Source organism: Carcharodon carcharias, chromosome 8 (genome assembly GCF_017639515.1).
Source record: "Carcharodon carcharias isolate sCarCar2 chromosome 8, sCarCar2.pri, whole genome shotgun sequence".
In the NCBI taxonomy this organism is placed as follows: Eukaryota; Metazoa; Chordata; class Chondrichthyes; order Lamniformes; family Lamnidae; genus Carcharodon; species Carcharodon carcharias.
In genome coordinates this window covers 100,633,496-100,649,349 of record NC_054474.1, presented here as the reverse complement: position 1 = coordinate 100,649,349, position 15,854 = coordinate 100,633,496, and positions in this window count along the sequence as shown.

The window sequence follows — 15,854 nt, the reverse complement described above, 5'->3', positions numbered from 1 at the left end:
TGTGCCTTGCTGGGTTGAAGCTGAGCCTTGCTGATTTAAAGCTGAGCCTGGCTTGGTGTTAGCTGAGCATTGTCGGGAAAAGCTGAGCCGTGTTGGGTAAAGCTGAGCCTTGCTGGGTTGAAGCTGAGGCTTGCTGTTTCGAAGCTGAGCTTTGCTGGGTTAAAGCTGAGCCTTGCTGGTTCGAAGCTGAGCTTCACTGGGTTTAAGCTGAGACTTCCTGCATTGAAGCTGTGCCTTGATGGGTAAAGCTGAGCCTTTCTGGGTAAAGCTGAGCCTTGCTGGTTGATGCTGAGCCTTCCTGGGTTGAAGCTGAGCCTTACTGTGTTGACGCTGAGCTTTGTTGGATAGAGCTGAGCCTTGCTGGGTTAAGCTGAGCCTTGCTGGGTGGAAGCTGAGACTTGTTGGGTAAAGCTGAGCCTTGCTGGGATAAAGCTGAGCCTTGCTGGGTAAAGTTGAGCCTTGCTGGGTTGAAGCTGATCCTTGATTGTTAAAGCTGAACCTTACTGGGATAAAGCTAAGCCTTGCTGGGTAAAGTTGAGCCTTGCTGGGTTGAAGCTGAGCCTTGCTGGGTTAAAGCGGAAACTTGCTGGGTTGAAGCTGAGCCTTGCTGGTTTAAAGCTGAGCCTTGCTGGGTTGAAGCTGAGCCTTGCTGGGTTGAGCTGAGCCTTGTTGGATAAAGCTGAGCCTTGCTGGGTTAGAGCTGAGACTTGCAGGCTGGAAACTTAGCTTTGTTGAGTAAAGCTGATTCTTGTTGGCTAATTCCGAGCCTTGCTGGGTTAATGTTGAGTCTTGCTGTGTTGAAGCTGAGCCTTGCTGTGTAAAGCTGCGCCTTGCTGCGTGGAAGCTGAGCCTTGCTTGTTGGAAGCTGAGCCTTGCTGATTTAAAGCTGAGACTTCCTGGGTAAAGCTGAACCTTGCTGGATTAAAGCTGAGACTTGCTGGGTAAAGCTGAGCCTTGCTGGATTGAAGCTGAACCCTGCTGGGTAACGCTGAGCCTTTCAGCGTTAAAGCTGGGCATTGTTGTGTAAAGCCGACCCATGCTGGATAAAGCTGAGCCTTGTTGGGTAAAGCTGAGCCTTGCTGTTTCGAAGCTGAGCTTTGCTGGGTTAAAGCTGAGCCTTGCTTGTTTAAAGGTGAGCCTTGCTAGATGGAAGCTGAGCCTTGCTTGGTTAAAGCTTAGCCTTGCTGGGTTAAAGCTGAGCTTTGCTGTGTTGATGCTATTAATTGCTGGGTAAAGCAGAGCCTTGTTGAGTTAAAGCTGCGCCTTGTTGTGTAAAGCTGAGCCTTGTTGGGTAAAGCTGAGCCTTGCTGGTTCAAAGCTGAGCTTTGCTGTGTTAAAGCTGAGCCTTGCTGGGTAAAGCTGAGCCTTGCTTCGTAAAGCTGAGCCTTGTTGGGTAAACCTGAGCCTTGTTCGATAAGCCTGTGCCTTGGCTGGTGAATCTGAGCTTTGCTGGGTGGAAGCTGAGCCTTGTTGGGTTCAGGCTGAGCCTTGTTGGGTTAAAGCTGAGCCTTGCTGGGTAAAGCTGAGCTTGTTGGGTTACAGCTGAGCCTTGTTGGGTTGAAGCTGATCCTTGCTGTGTAAAGCTGAGCCTTGCTGGGTTAAAGCTGTGCCTTGCTGGGTTAAAGCTGTGCCTTGCTGCATAAAGTTGAGCCATGTTGAGTTGAAGCTGAGCCTCGTTTGTTAAAGCTGAGCCTTCCTGGGTTAATCTGAGCCTTGCTTGGTAGAGCTGATCTTGTTGGGTAATTCTGAGCCTTGCTGGGTTAAAGCTGAGCCTTGCTGGGTTGAAGCTGAGCCTTGCTGGGTTGAAGCTGAGCCTTGTTGGTAAAGCAGAGCCTTGCTGCGTTAAAGCTGAGAATGCAGGGTGGAAACTGAGACTTGTTGAGAAAATCTGAGTCTTGTTGTGTAATCCTGAGCCTTGCTGTGTTAACGCTGAGTCTTGCTGGGTAAAGCAGAGCCTTGCTGGGTTGAAGCTGAGCCCTGCTGGGTGAAGCTGAGCCTTGCTGTGTTAAAGCTAAGCCTTGCTGGGTAAAGCTGAGCCTTGCTGGGTTAAAGCAGAGCCTTGCTGGATTAATATGATTCTGATTGGGTAAAGCTGAGCCTTGCTGGGTTGTAGCTGAGCCTTGCTTGGTTAAAGCTGTGCCTTGCGGGGTTGAAGCTGAGCCTTGCTGGTTTAAAGCTGAGCCTTGCTGGGTTGATGCTGAGCCTTGCTGGGTTGAAGCTGAGCCTTGTTGGATAAAGCTGAGCATTGCTGGGTTAGAGCTGAGACTTGCAGGCTGGAAACTGAGCTATGTTGAGTAAAGCTGAGTCTTGTTGGCTAATTCCGAGCCTTGCTGGGTTAATGCTGAGCCTTGCTGGTTGAAGCTGAGCCTTGCTGTGTAAAGCTGCGCCTTGCTGGGTTAAAGCTGAGCCTTGCAGGGTAACGCTGAGCCTTGCTGGGTTAAAGCTGAACATTGCTGGATAAAACTGAGCCATGTTGGGTAAAGCGGAGTCTTGCTGGGTGGAAGCTGAGCCTTGCTTGTTGGAAGCTGAGCCTTGCTGATTTAAAGCTGAGACTTCCTGGGTAAAGCTGAACCTTGCTGGGTTAAAGCTGAGCCTTGCTGGGTAAAGCTCAGCCTTGTTGGGTAAAGCTGAACCTTGCTGGGTTAAAGCTGAGCCTTGCTGGTTAAAGCTCAGCCTTGTTGGGTAAAGCTGAGCCTTGCTGGGTTAAAGCTGAGCCTTGCTTGGTAAAGCTGAGCCTTGTTGGGTAAACCTGAGCCTTGTTGGATAAACCTGCGCCTTGGCTGGGGAATCTAAGCTTTGCTGGGTGGAAGCTGAGCCTTGTTGGCTTCAAGTTGAGCCTTGTTGTGAGAAGCAGACCATTGTTGGTTAAAGCTGAGACTTGCTGGGTAAAGCTGATCCTTGTTGGATTGAAGCGGAGCCCTGCTGACTAAAGCTGAGCATTTCTGGGTTAAAGCTGGGCCTTGTTGTGTAAAGCCGAGCCTTGCAGCTTAAAGCTGAGCTTTGTTGGGTAAAGCTGAGCCTTGCTGGTTTGATGATGAGCCTTGCTGGTTCGAAGCTGAGCTTTGCTGTGTTAAAGCTGAGCCTTGCTGGTTCGAAGCTGAGCTTCTCTGGATTAAAGATGAGCCTTGCTGAGTTGAAGCTGAGCCTTGCCGGGTTAAAGCTGAGCCTTGCTGGCTAAAGCTGTGCCTTGCTGGTTGATGCTGATCTTTGCTGGGTATAGCTGAGACTTGCTGGCTTAAGCTGAGCCTTGCTGGGTGAAAGCTGAGACTTGTTGGGTAAAGCTGAGCCTTGCTGGGATAAAACAGAGCCTTGCTGGGTGAAGTTGAGCCTTGCGGGGTTGAAGCTGAGCCATGTTTGTTAAAGCTGAGCCTTACTGGGATAAAGCTGAGCCTTGCTGGGTAAAGTTGAGCCTTGCTGGGTTGAAGCTGAGCCTTGCTGGGTTAAAGCTGAGCCTTGCTGGGTTGAGGCCGAGCCTTGCTCGGTTGAAGCTGAGCCTTGCTGCTTTAAAGCTGAGCCTTGCTGGGTTGAAGCTGAGCCTTGCTGGGTTAAAGCTGAGACTTGCAGGCTGGAAACTGAGCTTTGTTGAATAAAGCTGTCTTGTTGGCTAATTCTGAACCTTGCGGGATTAATGTTGAGTCTTGCTGGGTTGAAGCTGAGCCTTGCTGGGTTGAAGCTGAGCCTTGCTGTGTAAAGCTGCGCCTCGCTGTGTTAAAGCTGAGCCTTGCTGGGTAAAGCTGAGCCTTGCTGGGTTAAAGCTGAGCCTTGCTTGATAAAACTGAGCCTTGCTGGGTTAAAGCTGATCCTTGCTGTGTGGAAGCTGATCCTTGCTGGGTTAAAGCTGTGCCTTGCTGGGTTGAAGCTGAGCCTTGCTGATTTAAAGCTGAGCCTTGCTTGGTGTTAGCTGAGCATTGTCGGGAAAAGCTGAGCCGTGTTGGGTAAAGCTGAGCCTTGCTGGGTTGAAGCTGAGCCTTGCTGGGTTGAAGCTGAGCCTTGCTGTGTAAAGCTGAGCCTCGCTGGGTTAAAGCTGAGCCTTGCTGGGTAAAGCTGAGCCTTGCTGGGTTAAAGCTGAGCCTTGCTTGATAAAACTGAGCCTTGCTGGGTTAAAGCTGATCCTTGCTGTGTGGAAGCTGATCCTTGCTGGGTTAAAGCTGTGCCTTGCTGGGTTGAAGCTGAGCCTAGCTGATTTAAAGCTGAGCCTTGCTTGGTGTTAGCTGAGCATTGTCGGGAAAAGCTGAGCCGTGTTGGGTAAAGCTGAGCCTTGCTGGGTTGAAGCTGAGCCTTGCGGGTTCGAAGCTGAGCTTTGCTGGGTTAAAACTGAGCCTTGCTGGTTCAAAGCTGAGCTTCGCTGGGTTTAAGCTGAGCCTTCCTGCATTGAAGCTGTGCCTTGATGGGTAAAGCTGAGCCTTTCTGGGTAAAGCTGAGCCTTGCTGGTTGATGCTGGGCCTTCCTGGGTTGAAGCTGAGCCTTACTGTGTTGACGCTGAGCTTTGTTGGTTAGAGCTGAGCCTTGCTGGGTTAAGCCGGGCCTTGCTGGGTAGAAGCTGAGACTTGTTGGGTAAAGCTGAGCCTTGCTGGGATAAAGCTGAGCATTGCTGGGTAAAGTTGAGCCTTGCTGGGTTGAAGCTGATCCTTGATTGTTAAAGCTGAGCCTTACTGGGATAAAGCTAAGTAAAGCTGTCTTGTTGGCTAATTCTGAACCTTGCAGGGTTAATGTTGAGTCTTGCTGGGTTGAAGCTGAGCCTTGCTGGGTAAAGTTGAGCCTTGCTGGGCTGAAGCTGATCCTTGATTGTTAAAGCTGAGCCTTACTGGGATAAAGCTAAGCCTTGCTGGGTAAAGTTGAGCCTTGCTGGGTTGAAGCTGAGCCTTGCCTGTTTAAAGCTGAGCCTTGCTGGGTTGAAGTTGAGCCTTGCTGGGTTGAAGCTGAGCATTGCTGTTTTAAAGCTGAGCCTTGCTGGGTTGAAATTGAGCCTTGCTGGGTTGAAGCTGAGCCTTGTTGGATAAAGCTGAGCCTTGCTGGGTTAGAGCTGAGAATTGCAGGCTGGAAACTTAGCTTTGTTGATTAAAGCTGAGTCTTGTTGGCTAAGTCCGAGCCTTGCTGGGTTAATGCTGAGTCTTGCTGGGTTGAAGCTGAGCCTTGCTGTGTAAAGCTGCGCCTTGCTGCGTGGAAGCTGAGCCTTGCTTGTTGGAAGATGAGCCTTGCTGATTTAAAGCTGAGACTTCCTGGGTAAAGCTGAACCTTGCTGGATTAAAGCTGAGACTTGCTGGGTAAAGCTGAGCCTTGCTGGATTGAAGCTGAACCCTGCTGGGTAACGCTGAGCCTTTCAGCTTTAAAGCTGGGCATTGTTGTGTAAAGCCGACCCATGCTGGATAAAGCTGAGCCTTGCTGTTTCGAAGCTGAGCTTTGCTGGGTTAAAGCTGAGCCTTGCTGGTTTAAAGCTGAGCCTTGCTAGTTGGAAGCTGCGCCTGGCTTGGTTAAAGCTTAGCCTTGCTGGGTTAAAGCTGAGCTTTGCTGTGTTGATGCTATTCCTTGCTGGCTAAAGCTGAGCCTTATTGAGTTAAAGCTGCGCCTTGTTTTGTAAAGCTGAGCCTTGTTGGGTAAAGCTGAGCCTTGCTGGTTCGAAGCTGAGCTTTGCTGTGTTAAAGCTGAGCCTTGCTGGTTCGAAGCTGAGCTTCTCTGGATTAAAGCTGAGCCTTGCTGAGTAGAAGCTGAGCCTTGCCGGGTTAAAGCTGAGCCTTGCTGGGTAAAGCTGTGCCTTGCTGGTTGATGCTGAGCCTTACTGGGTTGAAGCTGAGCCTTGCTGTGTTGACACTGATCTTTGCTGGGTATAGCTGAGCCTTGCTGGCTTAAGCTGAGCCTTGCTGGGTGAAAGCTGAGACTTGTTGGGTAAAGCTGAGCCTTGCTGGTATAAAACAGAGCCTTGATGGGTGAAGTTGAGCCTTGCGGGATTGAACCTGAGCCATGTTTGTTAAATTTGAGCCTTACTGGGATAAAGCTGAGCCTTGCTGGGTAAAGTTGAGCCTTGCTGGGTTGAAGCTGAGCCTTGCTGGGTTAAAGCTGAGCCTTGCTGGGTTGAAGCTGAGCCTTGCTGGGTTGAAGCTGAGCCTTGCTGGTTTAAAGCTGAGCCTTGCTGGGTTGAAGCTGAGCCTTGCTGGGTTGAAGCTTAGCTTTGTTTGGTAAAGCTGAGCCTTGCTGGGTTAAAGCTGAGACTTGCAGGCTGGAAACTGAGCTTTGTTGAGTAAAGCTGTCTTGTTGGCTAATTCTGAACCTTGCAGGGTTAATGTTGAGTCTTGCTGGGTTGAAGCTGAGCCTTTCTGGGTTAAAGCTGAGCCTTGCTGGGTTGACGCTGAGCCTTGCTGGTTTAAAGCTGAGCCTTGCTGGGTTGAAGTTGAGCCTTGCTGGGTTGAAGCTGAGCCTTGCTGTGTAAAGCTGCGCCTTGCTGCGTGGAAGCTGAGCCTTGCTTGTTGGAAGCTGAGCCTTGCTGATTTAAAGCTGAGACTTCCTGGGTAAAGCTGAACCTTGCTGGATTAAAGCTGAGACTTGCTGGGTAAAGCTGAGCCGTGCTGGATTGAAGCTGAACCCTGCTGGGTAACGCTGAGCCTTTCAGCTTTAAAGCTGGGCATTGTTGTGTAAAGCCGACCCATGCTGGATAAAGCTGAGCCTTGTTGGGTAAAGCTGAGCCTTGCTGTTTCGAAGCTGAGCTTTGCTGGGTTAAAGCTGAGCCTTGCTGGTTTAAAGCTGAGCCTTGCTAGTTGGAAGCTGAGCCTTGCTTGGTTAAAGCTTAGCCTTGCTGGGTTAAAGCTGAGCTTTGCTGTGTTGATGCTATTCCTTGCTGGCTAAAGCTGAGCCTTGTTGAGTTAAAGCTGCGCCTTGTTGGGTAAAGCTGAGCCTTGTTGGGTAAAGCTGAGCCTTGCTGGTTCGAAGCTGAGCTTTGCTGTGTTAAAGCTGAGCCTTGCTGGTTCGAAGCTGAGCTTCTCTGGATTAAAGCTGAGCCTTGCTGAGTAGAAGCTGAGCCTTGCCGGGTTAAAGCTGAGCCTTGCTGGGTAAAGCTGTGCCTTGCTGGTTGATGCTGAGCCTTACTGGGTTGAAGCTGAGCCTTGCTGTGTTGACACTGATCTTTGCTGGGTATAGCTGAGCATTGCTGGCTTAAGCTGAGCCTTGCTGGGTGAAAGCTGAGACTTGTTTGGTTAAAGCTTAGCCTTGCTGGGTTGAAGCTGAGGCTTGCTGTTTCGAAGCTGAGCTTTGCTGGGTTAAAGCTGAGCCTTGCTGGTAAGAAGCTGAGCTTCGCTGGGTTTAAGCTGAGCCTTCCTGCATTGAAGCTGTGCCTTGATGGGTAAAGCTGAGCCTTTCTGGGTAAAGCTGAGCCTTGCTGGTTGATGCTGAGCCTTCCTGGGTTGAAGCTGAGCCTTACGGTGTTGACGCTGAGCTTTGTTGGGTAGAGCTGAGCCTTGCTGGGTTAAGCTGGGCCTTGCTGGGTGGAAGCTGAGACTTGTTGGGTAAAGCTGAGCCTTGCTGGGATAAAGCTGAGCCTTGCTGGGATAAAGCTGAGCCTTGCTGGGTAAAGTTGAGCCTTCCTGGGTTGAAGCTGATCCTTGATTGTTAAAGCTGAGCCTTACTGGGATAAAGCTAAGCCTTGCTGGGTAAAGTTGAGCCTTGCTGGGTTGAAGCTGAGCCTTGCTGGGTTAAAGCTGAGCCTTGCTGGGTTGAAGCTGAGCCTTGCTGGTTTAAAGCTGAGCCTTGCTGGGTTGAAGCTGAGCCTTGCTGGGTTGAGCTGAGCCTTGTTGGATAAAGCTGAGACTTGCTGGGTTAGAGCTGAGACTTGCAGGCTGGAAACTTAGCTTTGTTGAGTAAAGCTGAGTCTTGTTGGCTAAATCCGAGCCTTGCTGGGTTAATGCTGAGTCTTGCTGTGTTGAAGCTGAGCCTTGCTGTGTAAAGCTGCGCCTTGCTGCGTGGAAGCTGAGCCTTGCTTGTTGGAAGCTGAGCCTTGCTGATTTAAAGCTGAGACTTCCTGGGTAAAGCTGAACCTTGCTGGATTAAAGCTGAGACTTGCTGGGTAAAGCTGAGCCGTGCTGGATTGAAGCTGAACCCTGCTGGGTAACGCTGAGCCTTTCAGCTTTAAAGCTGGGCATTGTTGTGTAAAGCCGACCCATGCTGGATAAAGCTGAGCCTTGTTGGGTAAAGCTGAGCCTTGCTGTTTCGAAGCTGAGCTTTGCTGGGTTAAAGCTGAGCCTTGCTGGTTTAAAGCTGAGCCTTGCTAGTTGGAAGCTGAGGCTTGCTTGGTTAAAGCTTAGCCTTGCTGGGTTAAAGCTGAGCTTTGCTTTGTTGATGCTATTCCTTGCTGGCTAAAGCTGAGCCTTGTTGAGTTAAAGCTGCGCCTTGTTGGGTAAAGCTGAGCCTTGTTGGGTAAAGCTGAGCCTTGCTGGTTCGAAGCTGAGCTTTGCTGTGTTAAAGCTGAGCCTTGCTGGTTCGAAGCTGAGCTTCTCTGGATTAAAGCTGAGCCTTGCTGAGTAGAAGCTGAGCCTTGCTGGGTTAAAGCTGAGCCTTGCTGGGTAAAGCTGTGCCTTGCTGGTTGATGCTGAGCCTTACTGGGTTGAAGCTGAGCCTTGCTGTGTTGACACTGATCTTTGCTGGGTATAGCTGAGCCTTGCTGGCTTAAGCTGAGCCTTGCTGGGTGAAAGCTGAGACTTGTTTGGTTAAAGCTTAGCCTTGCTGGGTTGAAGCTGAGGCTTGCTGTTTCGAAGCTGAGCTTTGCTGGGTTAAAGCTGAGCCTTGCTGGTAAGAAGCTGAGCTTCGCTGGGTTTAAGCTGAGCCTTCCTGCATTGAAGCTGTGCCTTGATGGGTAAAGCTGAGCCTTTCTGGGTAAAGCTGAGCCTTGCTGGTTGATGCTGAGCCTTCCTGGGTTGAAGCTGAGCCTTACGGTGTTGACGCTGAGCTTTGTTGGGTAGAGCTGAGCCTTGCTGGGTTAAGCTGGGCCTTGCTGGGTGGAAGCTGAGACTTGTTGGGTAAAGCTGAGCCTTGCTGGGATAAAGCTGAGCCTTGCTGGGATAAAGCTGAGCCTTGCTGGGTAAAGTTGAGCCTTGCTGGGTTGAAGCTGATCCTTGATTGTTAAAGCTGAGCCTTACTGGGATAAAGCTAAGCCTTGCTGGGTAAAGTTGAGCCTTGCTGGGTTGAAGCTGAGCCTTGCTGGGTTAAAGCTGAGCCTTGCTGGGTTGAAGCTGAGCCTTGCTGGTTTAAAGCTGAGCCTTGCTGGGTTGAAGCTGAGCCTTGCTGGGTTGAGCTGAGCCTTGTTGGATAAAGCTGAGACTTGCTGGGTTAGAGCTGAGACTTGCAGGCTGGAAACTTAGCTTTGTTGAGTAAAGCTGAGTCTTGTTGGCTAAATCCGAGCCTTGCTGGGTTAATGCTGAGTCTTGCTGTGTTGAAGCTGAGCCTTGCTGTGTAAAGCTGCGCCTTGCTGCGTGGAAGCTGAGCCTTGCTTGTTGGAAGCTGAGCCTTGCTGATTTAAAGCTGAGACTTCCTGGGTAAAGCTGAACCTTGCTGGATTAAAGCTGAGACATGCTGGGTAAAGCTGAGCCTTGCTGGATTGAAGCTGAACCCTGCTGGGTAACGCTGAGCCTTTCAGCGTTAAAGCTGGGCATTGTTGTGTAAAGCCGACCCATGCTGGATAAAGCTGAGCCTTGTTGGGTAAATCTGAGCCTTGCTGTTTCGAAGCTGAGCTTTGCTGGGTTAAAGGTGAGCCTTGCTGGTTTAAAGCTGAGCCTTGCTAGATGGAAGCTGAGCCTTGCTTGGTTAAAGCTTAGCCTTGCTGGGTTAAAGCTGAGCTTTGCTGTGTTGATGCTATTCCTTGCTGGGTAAAGCTGAGCCTTGTTGAGTTAAAGCTGCGCCTTGCTGGGTAAAGCTGAGCCTTGTTGGGTAAAGCTGAGCCTTGCTGGGTACTGCTGAGCTTTGCTGGGTTAAAGCTGAGCCTTGCTGGGTAAAGCTGAGCCTTGCTTGGTAAAGCTGAGCCTTGTTGGGTAAACCTGAGCCTTGTTCGATAAACCTGCACCTTGGCTGGTGAATCTGAGCTTTGCTGGGTGGAAGCTGAGCCTTGTTGGGTTCAAGCTGAGCCTTGTTGGGTTAAAGCTGAGCCTTGTTGGGTAAAGCTGAGCTTGTTGGGTTACAGCTGAACCTTGTTGGGTTGAAGCTGAGCCTTGCTGGGTTAAAGCTGAGCCTTGCTGGTTTAAAGCTGAGCCTTGCTAGATGGATGCTGAGCCTTGCTTCGTTAAAGCTTAGCCTTGCTGGGTTAAAGCTGAGCTTTGCTGTGTTGATGCTATTCCTTGCTGGGTAAAGCTGAGCCTTGTTGAGTTAAAGCTGCGCCTTGTTGGGTAAAGCTCAGCCTTGTTGGGTAAAGCTGAGCCTTGCTGGGTACTGCTGAGCTTTGCTGGGTTAAAGCTGAGCCTTGCTGGGTAAAACGGAGCCTTGCTTGGTAAAGCTGAGCCTTGTTGGGTAAACCTGCGCCTTGTTCGATAAACCTGCGCCTTGCTGGTGAATCTGAGCTTTGCTGGGTGGAAGAAGAGCCTTGTTGGGTAAAGCTGAGCCTTGCTGGGTTAAAGCTGATCCTTGCTGTGTAAAGCTGAGCCTTGCTGGGTTAAAGCTGTGCCTTGCTGGGTTGAAGCTGAGCCTTCCTGGGTTGAAGCTGAGCCTTGTTGGGTAAAGCTGAGCCTTGCTGGGTTAAAGCTGAGACTTGCAGGCTGGAAACTGAGCTTTGTTGAGTGAAGCTGTCTTGTTGGCTAATTCTGAGCCTTGCGGGGTTAATGCTGAATCTTGCTGGGTTGAAGCTGAGACTTGCTGGGTTGAATCTGAGCCTTGCTGTGTAAAGCTTTGCCTTCCTGGGTTAAAGCTGAGCCTTGCTGTGTGGAAGCTGATCCTTGCTGGGTTAAAGCTGTGCCTTGCTGGGTAGAAGCTGAGCCTTGCTGGGTTAAAGCTGATCCTTGCTGTGTAAAGCTGAGCCTTGCTGGGTTAAAGCTGTGCCTTGCTGGGTTAAAGCTGTGCCTTGCTGCATAAAGTTGAGCCTTGTTGAGTTGAAGCGGAGCCTCGTTTGTTAAAGCTGAGCCTTCCTGGGTTAATCTGAGCCTTGCTCGGTAGAGCTGATCTTGTTGGGTAATTCTGAGCCTTGCTGGGTTAAAGCTGAGCCTTGCTGAGTTGAAGCTGAGCCTTGCTGGGTTGAAGCTGAGCCTTGTTGGTAAAGCAGAGCCTTGCTGCGTTAAAGCTGAGAATGCAGGGTGGAAACTGAGACTTGTTGAGAAATGCTGAGTCTTGTTGTGTAATTCTGAGCCTTGCTGTGTTAACGCTGAGTCTTGCTGGGTTGAAGCTGAGCCTTGCTGGGTTGAAGCTGTGCCTTGCCTGGTAAAGCAGAGCCTTGCTTGATTGAAGCTGAGCCCTGCTGGGTGAAGCTGAGCCTTGCTGTGTTAAAGCTAAGCCTTGCTGGGTAAAGCTGAGCCTTGCTGGGTTAAAGCTGAGCCTTGCTGGATTAATCTGATTCTGATTGGGTAAAGCTGAGCCTTGCTGGGTGGAAGCTGTGCCTTGCTGGGTTAAAGCTGTGCCTTGCTGGGTTGAGGCTGAGCCTTGCTTGGTGTTAGCTGAGCCTTGCTGTGTTAAAGCTGAGCCTTCCTGGGTAAAGCTGAGCATTGTCGGGAAAAGCTGAGCCTTGTTGGGTAAAGCTGAGCCTTGCTGGTTTGAAGCTGAGCTTTGCTGGGTAAAGCTGAGCCTTGTTGGATTGAAGCTGAGCCCTGCTGGCTATAGCTGAGCCTTTCTGGGTTAAAGCTTGGCCTTGTTGTGTAAAGCCGAGCCTTGCAGCTTAAATCTGAGCTTTGTTGGGTAAAGCTGAGCCTTGCTGGGTTGAAGGTGAGCCTTGCTGGTTCAAAGCTGAGCTTTGCTGTGTTAAAGCTGAGCCTTGCTGGTTCGAAGCTGAGCCTTGCTGGGTTAAAGCTGAGCCTTGCTGGGTTGAAGCTGTGCCTTGATGGATAAAGCTGAGCCATGCTGGTTGGAAGCTGAGCCTTGCCGGGTTAAAGCTGAGCCTTGGTGGGTAAAGCTGAGCCTTGCTGTGTTGATGCTGAGCTTTGCTGTGTATAGCTGAGCCTTGCTGGGTTAAGCTCAGAATTGATTGGTGGAAGCTGAGACTTGTTGGGTAAAGCTGAGCCTTGCTGAGATAAAGCTGAGCCTTGCTGGGTAAATTTCAGCCTTGCTGGGTTGAAGCTGAGCCTTGTTTGTTAAAGCTGAGCCTTACTGGGATAAAGCTGAGCTTTGCTGGGTAAAGTTGAGCTTTGCTGGGTTGAAGCTGAGCCTCGCTGGGTTAAAGCTGAGCCTTGCTGGGTTGAAGCTGAGCCTTCCTGGGATGAAGCTGAGCCTTGTTAGGTAAAGCTGAGCCTTGCTGGGTTATAGCTGAGCCTTGCTGATTTAAAGCTGATCCTTGATTGGTTGCAGGTTGGAAAATGAGCTTTGTTGAGTGAAGCTGTCTTGTTGGCTAATTCTGAGCCTTGCGGGCTTAAGGCTGAATCTTGCTGGGTTGAAGCTGAGACTTGCTGGGTTGAATCTGAGCCTTGCTGTGTAAAGCTGTGCCTTGCTGGGTTGAAGCTGAGCCTTGCTGATTTAAAGCTGATCCTTGATTGGTGTTAGCTGAGCCTTTTCGGTAAAAGCTGAGCCTTGCTGGGTAAAGCTGAGCCTTGTTGAGTTAAAGCTGCGCCTTGTTGGGTAAAGCTCAGCCTTGTTGGGTAAAGCTGAGCCTTGCTGGGTACTGCTGAGCTTTGCTGGGTTAAAGCTGAGCCTTGCTGGGTAAAACGGAGCCTTGCTTGGTAAAGCTGAGCCTTGTTGGGTAAACCTGCGCATTGTTCGATAAACCTGCGCCTTGGCTGGTGAATCTGAGCTTTGCTGGGTGGAAGAAGAGCCTTGTTGGGTAAAGCTGAGCCTTGCTGGGTTAAAGCTGAGCCTTGTTGGGTTGACGCTGAGCCTTGCTGGGTTAAAGCTGATCCTTGCTGTGTAAAGCTGAGCCTTGCTGGGTTAAAGCTGTGCCTTGCTGGGTTGAAGCTGAGCCTTCCTGGGTTGAAGCTGAGCCTTGTTGGGTAAAGCTGAGCCTTGCTGGGTTAGAGCTGATCCTTGCTGTGTAAAGCTAAGCCTTGCTGGGTTAAAGCTGTGCCTTGCTGGGTTGAAGCTGAGCCTTCCTGGGTTGAAGCTGAGCCTTGTTGGGTAAAGCTGAGCCTTGCTGGGTTAGAGCTGAGACTTGCAGGCTGGAAACTTAGCTTTGTTGAGTAAAGCTGAGTCTTGTTGTCTAATTCCGAGCCTTGCTGGGTTAATGCTGAGTCTTGCTGTGTTGAAGCTGAGCCTTGCTGTGTGAAGCTGCGCCTTGCTGCGTGGAAGCTGAGCCTTGCTTGTTGGAAGCTGAGCCTTGCTGATTTAAAGCTGAGACTTCCTGGGTAAAGCTGAACCTTGCTGGATTAAAGCTGAGACTTGCTGGGTAAAGCTGAGCCTTGCTGGATTGAAGCTGAACCCTGCTGGGTAACGCTGAGCCTTTCAGCGTTAAAGCTGGGCATTGTTGTGTAAAGCCGACCCATGCTGGATAAAGCTGAGCCTTGTTGGGTAAATCTGAGCCTTGCTGTTTCGAAGCTGAGCTTTGCTGTGTTAAAGGTGAGCCTTGCTGGTTTAAAGCTGAGCCTTGCTAGATGGAAGCTGAGCCTTGCTTGGTTAAAGCTTAGCCTTGCTGGGTTAAAGCTGAGCTTTGCTGTGTTGATGCTATTCCTTGCTGGGTAAAGCTGAGCCTTGTTGAGTTAAAGCTGCGCCTTGTTGGGTAAAGCTGAGCCTTGCTGGTACTGCTGAGCTTTGCTGGGTTAAAGCTGAGCCTTGCTGGGTAAAGCTGAGCCTTGCTTGGTAAAGCTGAGCCTTGTTGGGTAAACCTGAGCCTTGTTCGATAAACCTGCGCCTTGGCTGGTGAATCTGAGCTTTGCTGGGTGGAAGCTGAGCCTTGTTGGGTTCAAGCTGAGCCTTGTTGGGTAAAGCTGAGCCTTGCTGGGTTAAAGATGAGAATTGCAGGCTGGAAACTGAGCTTTGTTGAGTGAAGCTGTCTTGTTGGCTAATTCTGAGCCTTGCGGGGTTAATGCTGAATCTTGCTGGGTTGAAGCTGAGACTTGCTGGGTTGAATCTGAGCCTTGCTGTGTAAAGCTGTGCCTTCCTGGGTTAAAGCTGAGCCTTGCTGTGTGGAAGCTGATCCTTGCTGGGTTAAAGCTGTGCCTTGCTGGGTTGAAGCTGAGCCTTGCTGATTTAAAGCTGAGCCTGGCTTGGTGTTAGCTGAGCATTGTCAGGAAAAGCTGAGCCGTGTTGGGTAAAGCTGAGCCTTGCTGGGTTGAAGCTGAGGCTTGCTGTTTCGAAGCTGAGCTTTGCTGGGTTAAAGCTGAGCCTTGCTGGTAAGAAGCTGAGCTTCGCTGGGTTTAAGCTGAGCCTTCCTGCATTGAAGCTGTGCCTTGATGGGTAAAGCTGAGCCTTTCTGGGTAAAGCTGAGCCTTGCTGGTTGATGCTGAGCCTTCCTGGGTTGAAGCTGAGCCTTACGGTGTTGACGCTGAGCTTTGTTGGGTAGAGCTGAGCCTTGCTGGGTTAAGCTGGGCCTTGCTGGGTGGAAGCTGAGACTTGTTGGGTAAAGCTGAGCCTTGCTGGGATAAAGCTGAGCCTTGCTGGGATAAAGCTGAGCCTTGCTGGGTAAAGTTGAGCCTTGCTGGGTTGAAGCTGATCCTTGATTGTTAAAGCTGAGCCTTACTGGGATAAAGCTAAGCCTTGCTGGGTAAAGTTGAGCCTTGCTGGGTTGAAGCTGAGCCTTGCTGGGTTAAAGCTGAGCCTTGCTGGGTTGAAGCTGAGCCTTGCTGGTTTAAAGCTGAGCCTTGCTGGGTTGAAGCTGAGCCTTGCTGGGTTGAGCTGAGCCTTGTTGGATAAAGCTGAGACTTGCTGGGTTAGAGCTGAGACTTGCAGGCTGGAAACTTAGCTTTGTTGAGTAAAGCTGAGTCTTGTTGGCTAATTCCGAGCCTTGCTGGGTTAATGCTGAGTCTTGCTGTGTTGAAGCTGAGCCTTGCTGTGTAAAGCTGCGCCTTGCTGCGTGGAAGCTGAGCCTTGCTTGTTGGAAGCTGAGCCTTGCTGATTTAAAGCTGAGACTTCCTGGGTAAAGCTGAACCTTGCTGGATTAAAGCTGAGACATGCTGGGTAAAGCTGAGCCTTGCTGGATTGAAGCTGAACCCTGCTGGGTAACGCTGAGCCTTTCAGCGTTAAAGCTGGGCATTGTTGTGTAAAGCCGACCCATGCTGGATAAAGCTGAGCCTTGTTGGGTAAATCTGAGCCTTGCTGTTTCGAAGCTGAGCTTTGCTGGGTTAAAGGTGAGCCTTGCTGGTTTAAAGCTGAGCCTTGCTAGATGGAAGCTGAGCCTTGCTTGGTTAAAGCTTAGCCTTGCTGGGTTAAAGCTGAGCTTTGCTGTGTTGATGCTATTCCTTGCTGGGTAAAGCTGAGCCTTGTTGAGTTAAAGCTGCGCCTTGCTGGGTAAAGCTGAGCCTTGTTGGGTAAAGCTGAGCCTTGCTGGGTACTGCTGAGCTTTGCTGGGTTAAAGCTGAGCCTTGCTGGGTAAAGCTGAGCCTTGCTTGGTAAAGCTGATCCTTGCTGTGTAAAGCTGAGCCTTGCTGGGTTAAAGCTGTGCCTTGCTGGGTTAAAGCTGTGCCTTGCTGCATAAAGTTGAGCCTTGTTGAATTGAAGCTGAGCCTTGTTTGTTAAAGCTGAGCCTTGCTAGGTTAATCTGAGCCTTGCTCGGTAGAGCTGATCTTGTTGGGTAATTCTGAGCCTTGCTGGGTTAAAGCTGA